Source organism: Neoarius graeffei, chromosome 3, assembly GCF_027579695.1.
Source record: "Neoarius graeffei isolate fNeoGra1 chromosome 3, fNeoGra1.pri, whole genome shotgun sequence".
In the NCBI taxonomy this organism is placed as follows: Eukaryota; Metazoa; Chordata; class Actinopteri; order Siluriformes; family Ariidae; genus Neoarius; species Neoarius graeffei.
Genome location: NC_083571.1, coordinates 38,598,077 through 38,608,906, shown reverse-complemented (window position 1 = coordinate 38,608,906; position 10,830 = coordinate 38,598,077). Strand labels below are relative to the sequence as shown.

General features: G+C 42.3%; 1 long non-coding RNA gene across 1 annotated transcript; it reads right to left on the bottom strand.

Annotated features, from left to right (window-relative positions):
* Positions 1 to 8,788: 8,788 nt before the first annotated feature.
* Positions 8,789 to 10,447, bottom strand: LOC132882789 (uncharacterized). The gene is made up of 4 exons (XR_009654227.1): positions 10,227 to 10,447; positions 9,915 to 10,075; positions 9,309 to 9,418; positions 8,789 to 8,839 (listed from the first exon to the last, which is right to left on the bottom strand). It is a non-coding gene; the product is annotated as an uncharacterized LOC132882789 (long non-coding RNA).
* Positions 10,448 to 10,830: the final 383 nt, after the last annotated feature.

Sequence of the window (10,830 nt, the reverse complement as noted above, 5' to 3'; positions counted from 1 at the left end):
ACTTGCTTTGCTCTACTGGTATAAAAATTGTATCTGTATCGGGTTCTGATGTAGGTTTTACTGACCACAAGTTGATTAAGTGTTGTCTCAGTGTGCCTTCTTCTAAATTCCCTCTGCGTTCTACTGTCTCTTTCCGTAATCTTTCTTCTATTGATGTGCATTCTTTCTCTGCATCTCTCCTCTCTTCTTTTTGTAAATTTGCTGAGGTTTCCTCTCCTGATGATACAGTTTCTATTTACAATAATACTATATCTAACACAACACTTTCGTTCCCCTTAAAGGGCATATCACGGGTAAATTCAGGAGCAAGATCAATGTAATTCTCCTATTTTATATTAAACTTTGGTCAAATATCTGTAACATTCTGCATTCTCTGCAATTATTTTACCTTGCGCAATACCAGAAAAATTCAGTTGCAATCAAGCCATTTGAGGTGAATTGGTCTGCCTCTGAAAAACTTGGCATTTGGAGTTCCTGGCAAACATTGATTTTCATGATATCGCGTCTGGGACGCCTCCTTCTGAATCTTACGTCAGCGCTGGTTTGTTTATGAGAAAACGACCTGGTGGTTTTCTGCAAATTTCTTCAACATTATCGCGTAATTATTAAAATGGTTAACAGATGTATTGTAGGAGGGTGTAGCAACACCAATCTTGATGGGATTAGTACTCATCATTTTCCAAAAGACTGGACAATGAGGGAGAAATGGGAGCGCTTGGTCTACACAGGCTGTGCACTGAAACCGTGCAAAGCTCGCGCAGCCTGCTGGCGCTTCCGCAGGTAACGTCACGAATCTGGCTCCAGACTCCCTTGGGATTTTTCCAGACGCGTTTTGATATTTTATTTTTATCTGCTGTAGACAGATGGCCTTGTGCAAAATTACCCTTCTGGATGAGTGTGTAAAGGGACATACTTTCATATAAAAAAAACACAACACTGGTCCAGAATATGCACTTTAAAACTAGACAGGTCTCTGCAAATCGCGCCTCTCCTTGGTTCACCTCTGAGCTTAGGGCCATGAAGGCCAAGCGAAGGTGGCTAGAGCACCTTTATAAGAAAACTGGCCTTACTATTCATCTTTCACTTTTCTCTGAACACATCGCAAAGTATAAGGATGCTCTTAATGCTCCCCGATCCTCCTACTATGCTAACATCATTATGAGTGGCAACCATAGACCCAAAACTCTGTTTAATACAATAAATAAACTTCTTCAGCCTCCTTCCTCAACCACTCCCAATTCCCCTGCTCAGTGTCAGGCTTTTTTTTGGATTTTTTTCAAGGATAAAATTGACAGTATTTACCAACACTTTCATTCTGAAATTCATTCTTCTGTCCCGCTAGTAGCTCTTCCTCATAAAGCTGACTGCTGTCTCTCTGCTTTCTCTCCTGTTGATTCTTCTAAAGTTTCGGAAATTATGACTAAGTCCTCCTCATGTCTGTTGGACCCTGCACCCACTGCACTTCTTAAATCCTGTGTATCTGCTATCTCCCCTTATATTGCTATTATGATTAATCAGTGTTTTGCTTTAGGCACTGTTCCCATCTCCCTCAAAATTGCTTCAGTTACACCAATGCTAAAGAAATCTGGCCTAGATTCTTTTTCACTGTCCAATTACAGACCCATTTCAAATCTCCCTTTCCTAGCTAAAGTAATGGGGCGAGTTGTAGCCTCTCAGCTTCATACTTTCCTTGCTCATAATGATCTCTATGAATCCTTTCAGTCAGGCTTTCGCAATCTGCATAGCACTGAATCTGCTCTCTTAAGAGTTGTTAATGACCTCCTGCTCTCAGCTGATGTTGGTCATCTTGATGTCCTTGTCCTCTTGGACCTCACAGTTGCCTTTGACACTGTACATCATGAGATACTCATTTCCAGACTATCTTCTTTTGGTATTACTGGCTTAGCTTTAGCCTGGTTTCAGTCATATCTAGCAAACAGGCAACAGTTCATCTCTATTGGTGTTCATAAATCATCCACTTTTACTGTTGCTCAAGGTGTGCCTCAGGGTTCTGTCCTTGGTCCCCTTCTTTTTATATTATGTATTTCTCCTATAGGCCAGATTATTTGTAACCATGGCCTTAACTTTCATTGTTATGCTGATGACATTCAAATCTACATCACTATTACTAGGGATGCACCAATATCACTTTTTTACAAACCGATACAAGTACGAGTACTTTTGTATGTGTACTTGCCGATACCGAGTACCGATACCGATATTTCTTAGATTGGGTTTCCATGAAAAAGCAAATAATTTGGAGGCAGGTTTTATTTTCCTCTTTAGCAGATTATGACAAGCCTATTATAAGGCTAAAATGCAAAAAAGTATGAACAGAAGGCTATTCTAAGCCAAAAATAAACATATCATTCTGACTTTTAACAAAAAAGCCTTCAATAAGTCAATGTCATCACATTAGACAAATTGTAAATATAACCAGAAAAGGAAAATATGTGCTGCATAGGCCTAGTTAACACAGCCAACGAAACAAAAAGTGAGCACATCTATTACTCAGTTAGCACATTTCAAAACAAAGTATCAAAACAGTCTCCTGCTTTCAAGCAAACCATCACTTTACATGTGACACTATTTCTGTGTTTTAGTTAAAGATATGAACACAATGTTGTCAGATGACTATCACCACACAGTTTTGCAGCCTCTGTACTAGGCTGTGTTTTTGGGGAAAGTGAGAGGCAGATTTTTTTTGATGAACAGAATCATCTCTGCATGTTCAGGTGATAGTCTGTTTCTGCTTTCATTCACAATATGAGACACTGAGCTAAACAGCCGTTCACTGTCAACGCTGTTGCACAGTGCTGAGAGGTATCTGCATGCCATTTTGGCCAGAGAAGGGAACCGCACTTTATTAACCTCCCAGTATTGCAGAGATTTTGTCCTCATGGGCCAACAGGGCCTCTCTAAGGTATGTCTCTAACTGTGCAGTAAAACCTACAGTGGCTGGGGTCAGTGCTGCTGATGCTTGCTCATTAACAATTTCATCAAATATACTGTCTAAACTGCTGCTGGCCTGTTCCCTGCGTGGCTTTCTGGTAGGTGGCTCATGCTGGTTGTGATCCTCCTGCTTGTCATCCTCTGCAGTCAGCCTCTGCAGCTCAATCATCAGCATCTCCTTGGCATTTGCAGCAGTGTTGGTGTTTAAAAAAAAACACATTTATACCTAAACAGACAAAATATAGAGTCAATATGTGACTGTTTGCCAGTTCCACAACAAATCACATCCAAGTTGCATGGATTAAGTGTTCATCTCTCGCTCACTTACATACTCAAACACACACGCACATTGGCCTACCTCGGATCGAGTAAAGTTGCGAGGCTGTAGAGAGGATTTCCTTCCACATCGGCAAATCGCTTCTTGACAGCTGCAGCTAACGTTCCCTTCATAGTTTTGATGCCGTGGTCCTCCTCGGTCTCTCGAGATAGAAATCTTAGCAGCACAGTGATCGCAGGAATCACGTCTGCTGCCATAGCATCCGAAGAGCTAACTTTGCTCGTCAACTCCTCAAATGGACCCATAACAGATGCCGTCTTCTCCAACAGTGTCCACTGGTTAGCCGTGAGATTGTCAGGGAGATCATATTCAGACATATATATTCCAAGCGCCCGTTTCTGTTCGACCAGGGACTGGATCATATAAAATGTGCTATTCCAGCGAGTTTGTATGTCTTGCTGGAGATGCTTTGTGGGCTGACTGATCTGTAACTGGATGTCTTTGAGGTGGGAGTAGGCTAAAGCAGAATGTTTGAAATGCCCAACTATTCTACGACCCACTGCCACAGCATCCGCGACACTTCTCTGTGATAGGAGGCCCTCGTGAACCACCAGCTGAAGAGTGTGAGCAGTACATGACAGGCTAGGAAGTCCAGCATCAGCCATAGCCTTAATCATATTTTTTGCATTATCTCTGAGCACAACATGGACAGAGCTTTTTGAGATGCCCCAGATCTGTAGCATGTCTTCGAATACATTAGCTATTGCTTGGCTAGTGTGAGAGCCCCGAAATGGCTTAGCTTGTAAAGTGATGTGGTGAAGCGTAAACACATCATCTATCCACTGAGCTGTTAAACTGAGGAGAGACATTGGGCAGACACTACTAGTCCATATATCAGTTGTGAAACTTAATACCGCAACATCATGCACCAGGGACAGAACATGTTTTTTCATGGCATCATACACCTTTGGCAACATTACATCTGTTATATAGGGGCGACTGGGAATTTCATGTTGTGGTTCTAACACACAAAGAAGACAGCGAAATCCAGCATTATCAACCACCAAAAGTGGCTGGTCATTGAGCGCTATAAAGTAAGAGCCTCTGTTATTTTTATGGCCCGTGAGCTGTCTTTTGATATTTTCTCTCGCTTTTGAAAGACTTGCGTTAAGGTTGGTTGCTGTGGTCTTGCACTAGCATTAGCAAACTCTGTGTGCTTAGCACTGTGGTGCGTCTTCAGATGTTTAATCAAATTGCTAGTGTTAAACGATGTACTTTCCTTTCCGCCCCTCGACACCGTAGCAGTACAGATCTTACAATCTGCCTTACTCCTGTCATCGTCTTTTATCTTAAAGTATTCCCAAATTGCTGACATTGCTTACTCTTCTCACTGAAAAACGTGGTCCATGGTCTGATACTTTCAGTTTCACACTAGCTTGCAACCAGAATCTCCGAAGCCAAGTTTCCAGCTTGTTGTCTCCCCCTAGAGATCAAAGTCACGCAGGACAATCACATCCACCTAATTTTGATGTGGTGAAATAGGCCTAGTCCACTGTTGAGTGGTATCGGTGCATGGTATCGGCAATTTATGTACGAGTATGAGTATTTTGACGAAGTATTGGCCCGATACCCGACACTGGTATCGGTGCATCCCTAACTATTACCCCTTCCATAGCCTCTGTTCAGCTGCTAAGGACTGGCATCACTGACCTTAAGCAATGGCTGCATACGAACTGCCTTAAACTTAATGCTAGCAAAACGGAGGTTCTATTAGTAGGTACCAAAAGACAGGTTCTGAACTTCTCCAGTTGAACATCTCTATTGATGTTGATGGTGTGTCTATTAGTCCTTCCCAAGTTATAAAAAACATTGGAGTTCTCTCTTTCCCTTACGTTTGTACCAGGGCAATTTCTCAGAGACAACAAGGGAAGCCGAGCTTCCCCTAAAATTCTCTCCCCAAACTGCGGCATCTACGACATTGAATTCTCATTAAAACAATAACTTGCATAACATAATATATGCCCAAGATTGTATTTATGTTCATAACTATCCTGTAACTTATTTGAGTGATGTCTGACGAACTTGCAGTTCGCTATGAGAATCACCTTTGCTGCCAGGCTGTAACCAGCGTTGCCAGATACTGCTGACGTTTTCCAGCCAAAATATGTTCAAAACCCGCCAAAATGCACTTAAAACCGCCCAATCTGGCAACACTGGCTGTAACCTTTCTTATTTCAATGGGCTCTATGGCTGGCAGCCGGGTTTCCGTTGCAGTCTATGAGACGGCTCTGAACAGCCAATTTCGGCTAGTTGTTATTGGTTAAAATCGACAAAATCGTCACTTCCAGGGAAGCCGGGCTTCTCTGGGACTAAATGAGACAGTGGGAGGGACAAGAAGCCGGGCTGATGAAGGATTATTGGAGGTGGTGTTTGAAAGGCATGAGGAGGGCGGGCTCTGTACTTCGGCGTCGGCGAGGAACACGGTAAGCGCATGATCAGTCAGTCCCCAGCAGATGTCGAGAAAGTGTAGTCATGTGCCAAAGTGCTGTCCGAATTTCTTTTCATATAAACGTTTCTTCTCATTGATGTCTCTGTACATTACTCTGTAAATAAATGTAAATATTACTCGTTGTGCTCCGTTAACTTTCATCCATTCTATCAGTTTGATCATTCGTGAATTCACTCGTTTATTTCATTTGTAGTTCAATCTGGTTGTAGGCTAGCTTGAGCCTTATTGGGATCTGCTAACAGAAATTGGTGAAGTCTCTGGAAAGCACAACCAGCTAGTATGACAGGGTCACAGACCATTTTCTGGAAAAGGAGCGGAGGGCAGAATTTGTGTATAAATAGTGTGCATCATATAATGTTCATGAATCTGAAGTGTGTATATTGCTCAGTAATGTTAAGAGAATGGTGGGCTCTGTGTTATAGGTTATACCTGGGTATAATATTCAAGGTTCTGTGTGTTGCATAGCCTACCTGGTTATGGATTTCCAGACTGTGTTGCAGAAGATGTTCAAGGATGTGTTGCACAGCTGGGTGTTGTGTTAAAGACTCTGTGTTGCATATCAAGGTATGATGTTCAAGGCTCTTCGTTGAATAGCCAGTGATTTTTGGATGTTTGATATTTTTGATTAAGGATATGAGGCACTAGCCTGGCAAGCCAGACTATAACATGAAATGTACAAGCAAAAATACTTTCTGCCACTAGGCAGGGTTGTCTAGTTCACTATGCTAATGGGGCACACCTTTCTATGCTTTGATATCCGGCCTACAGGTTTTACGATGAATGCGTAAAATGGGCTTCCCCTGTTTTAAAAACCAGCAGCCGCCACTGGTTTGAACCCCATTTTAAACTAATTACTAAGAATGCTTTCTTTCACCTCCACAATATTGCACATCTCCGCCCTCTTCTCTTGGGAACTGATGCCAAAATGTTGGCCAATGCGTTTATTTTTTCTCGTCTTGACTATTGCAATTCTCTCTTTTATGGTCTCCCTGCCACATTGCTCAATCGCCTGCAGTACATCCAAAACTCAGCAGCTAGAGTCCTCACACTCACCAAGCGCACTGCTCACATCACTCCTGTTTTACAGCAACTGCACTGGTTGCCAGTTATTTCTCGGATTAAATACAAAATCTTGCTTTTAACCTATAAAGCTCTTCATGGTTTCGCCCCTTCCTATCTCTGTGAGCTAATTCATTTGTACTGTCCCTCCCGCTCCCTCAGATCTTCTGTCTGTGGACTTCTGACTGTCCCACGTTTTAAACTGGCATCTATGGGTGGCAGATCATTCAATGTTGCTGGTCCTAAACTTTGGAACTCGTTACCACAATCGCTTCGTGACTGTTCCACTCTCTCTTCCTTCAAAGCTAACTTGAAAACTTTCCTCTTTACCTCACACTACTCTTCCTAGTGTGGCTTTTTTTTTTTGGGGGGGGGGGGGGGGGGGACTCCTGTGTAAAGTGTCCTTGGGTTTGTGAAAGGCACTATATAAATTGAAATTATTATTATTATTATTATTATTATTATTATTATTATTATTATTATTTTTCTAGCTTGCTGTTTTACTAAGGTGACCAGATTTATGAGAAGAAAACCGGGGACATTTTCAGTTTGGCAGTCAAAATATCATTAAAACATCTAATGTTTTCATCTTTGTACTAAAAAGAGGGACATTTCTGGTCTTCATGTATTTTGATCATGCATTGTATAAAAAGTGGGATTTTCCTCACTGAGTGCACTGTGGGCCGATTCTGCAACTGCTTTTGGTTAACATTAAAGACAATGTGGAAATCTCTGGTATGGGTACATAGTTTAGATTTATAGACTCTTAAATTGTAGGCTAACTGAAACAGATCTTTTAGACTCATGAAACTAAATATTAAATTAATTACCATATATGCCACTAGTAATAGACAATGTATTTAAAAATATACAAAACACACAACACAATTTAAATAAACAGCTTACTTCAATCCAAGCAATTTCAAGGTATGGTAACTTATTATTATTATTATTATTATTATTATTGAGGATGCAAATTATTCCGGGCGGCACGGTGGTGTAGTGGTTAGCACTGTTGCCTCACAGCAAGAAGGTCCGGGTTTGAGCCCCGGGACCGGCGAGGGCCTTTCTGTGCGGAGTTTGCATGTTCTCCCCGTGTCCGCGTGGGTTTCCTCCGGGTGCTCCGGTTTCCCCCACAGTCCAAAGACATGCAGGTTAGGTTAACTGGTGACTCTAAATTGACTGTGAGTGTGAATGGTTGTCTGTGTCTCTGTGTCAGCCCTGTGATGACCTGGCGACTTGTCCAGGGTGTACCCCGCCTTTTGCCTGTAGTCAGCTGGGATAGGCTCCAGCTGGCCTGCGACCCTATAGAACAGGATAAAGCGGCTAGAGATAATGAGATGAGATAATTACATCTGATATATGGTAATATTTATGAAAGTTGCATTGTCATATAATGCACTGCCACATGACACACTACAGTGTTACTGACCACAAATCACCTCCCAGATAGCAAAAGGGCGTTGATTCGACGGGGAATCATCGGCATGTTCTTCGACCATACGCCGTCGAATCATCGTGGATCACCGGTGTTGATTCAACACCGCTTTGCTCATACGAGTTTGCGTTGAAACGACGTTGAAAAGTGGATGGTGGCCGACAGAGAATAGACCCCCCTTTCACCCTTTATTCAACTACGGATTTCGGTCAATTTATAGTTTAATTTTCGGCGATGATTCATCCAACTTTACTTCCTGTTTTATGTACAACAGGAAGGCTACAAATTAAGCAAAACAGGCTAAATTAAACTAGCTAACAATAAAGCATCGGGGCTCTTGCTTAGGATGAACACACGCATACTTCAACCATGAAAGTGAAACTTAATTTATATCAATGTGCGTAGGCTACGTCCTGTTTTATGTACAACAGGATATAAAAATGCATGCAACAATGCACCTCTCCTAATGTTTGTCAAGCTATCTAATGAGGCATAACTTTTAACATTTATAAGGAACAGAACACACTTGAACAAGTTCTTAGAAACATTTTATGATTTATTTATAATTTATAATTGTGGCCTATTCCTCCTGCGGCGCAGACACCTGTACATGGAAACAGAAAAACATCTCATCTCATTATCTCCAGCCGCTTCATCCTTCTACAGGGTCGCAGGCAAGCCAGAGCCCATCCCAGCTGACCACGGGCGAAAGGCGGGGTACACCCTGGACAAGTCGCCAGGTCATCACAGAGCTGACACATAGACACAGACAACCATTCACACCTACGGTCAATTTCGAGTCACCAGTTAACCTAACCTGCATGTCTTTGGACTGTGGGGGAAACCGGAGCACCCGGAGGAAACCCACGCGGACACGGGGAGAACATGCAAACTCCACACAGAAAGGCCCTCGCCAGCCCCGGGGCTCAAACCCAGGACCTTCTTGCTGTGAGGCGACAGCGCTAACCACTACACCACCGTGCCGCCACAGAAAAACATAACCAAAATTAATTTGATGCAGCATTGATAAAGAAAGTCAGCAGTAGGCTATGAGTTTCTAAATGTCACCCTACCTCACGTCTCCTCATCCCTCCCTCTCTCTCTGGCGCATACTTAAGCCACTTCTTGATTGCGTCACTAAAAGTAGCATGTGTGCTCCCTGGCAGCTGCTTTTGTAGAGCATCTGAAAGAAAAAGAACAAAACAACATTGAGACTTTGCATGGTGATAATTGTTAAAGTTTGAGTTGTTAAGACTATGCACGTCACACTCTAGTGGTAGGTGGCAAGTAATGGCACTAGTACAGAAAATATATGTAAAAATCAGAAACCATAGATGTGAATCTTGTGACAATTTAAACGGGATTAAAAAAAAAAAACATTTTAATTTCCCCATTGACACAAAGCGGAAATAGAAATGCCAGTACCGGACCATTCGTCACTCAGTCAGCCTCCCTGGACTTGCCTGCACACCTGCTTTTTCTGAGTAAGGCGCCTGGTGAGTTTCTTAATCCTTTTTAATCCTTTGCATCTTTCACAATATGTTTGTCGTTGTCGTTATAATCATAATGTTACAGTTAGTGAAGGAGTTATCAAAGAACGTTTAGAAGTAGTGTGCAAGTACTTGTGACAGCTTACTATTTTACCCTCTTTTACAGCTTTGTGCACATGCATAACCTACCAAACAGGACATCATGGATCTTGGTGTCCTTAAACACAGTTTTTTCCCCCCTTTCCAGCCCAGTTAAATTGGCTGGCCAAGCTGTTGACCAGGAGGCTACGCAGCATCCGCCTGACTGTGACCCCTACGTCGGTTCCTCCACAAAGGGCTAAGGTAGACACCTGATAGAATAAAATGTAGCATGAAGACAATAATGAGAAAGTATTCAGTGTTTATCATTGTTTCATTGATTCACAATGATATTAAGTATTTGTGTTTCTTTTTGCAGGTGTTGCAGATGACTGGAAAGGAAAGGTAAGACTCAATAAGTACCATTAGCTGCTTTTGTTTGGCATCTTCCTTCACCAGGGCCTCTGCTGCCAAAAACTCCTCCATGGTGGAGAGTGGGAGCTTGATTAGGGGCGATGTCTGGGGTGTGTCTTGTCTCCCCATCTCTCTCCTTAGGGCCCTGACCTCTTGCGCCAGCCTTCCTACTTCCCCCTTCAGCTCCCTGTTTTCCTCCCTCAGCTGGCCAAGGAGAGCGATGACTGTGCTGATGCCAATGTCTGTTAAGTAACACCAAACATTAGGACTTTTATTTCATATTGCTGGTCATTTTTGAACAGTGATTACAGTTGATGACTCACCACGCAGCAACTGATTGTTCCCCTGTTGCGATGGCAGAGGTGTGGCTGAAATATCAGAGAGTACAATTTAGTTCACTTCAAGGTGCGCCTTAATTTAATTTCTGTTCTAAATTCACAATTTTCATGTTGATTGATTGATTTCCTCTTTGACTTACCATGGAAGCAGTGACGTGGCTGGGGTGAATCTGAAAAATTGTATAGTCAGTTGATCAAAATGCATCTACATAGATATTTGTTTGTCGTTTTGTTGTTTTTTTGTCGTTTTTGGCATAAATAAAGGCAATGCATAG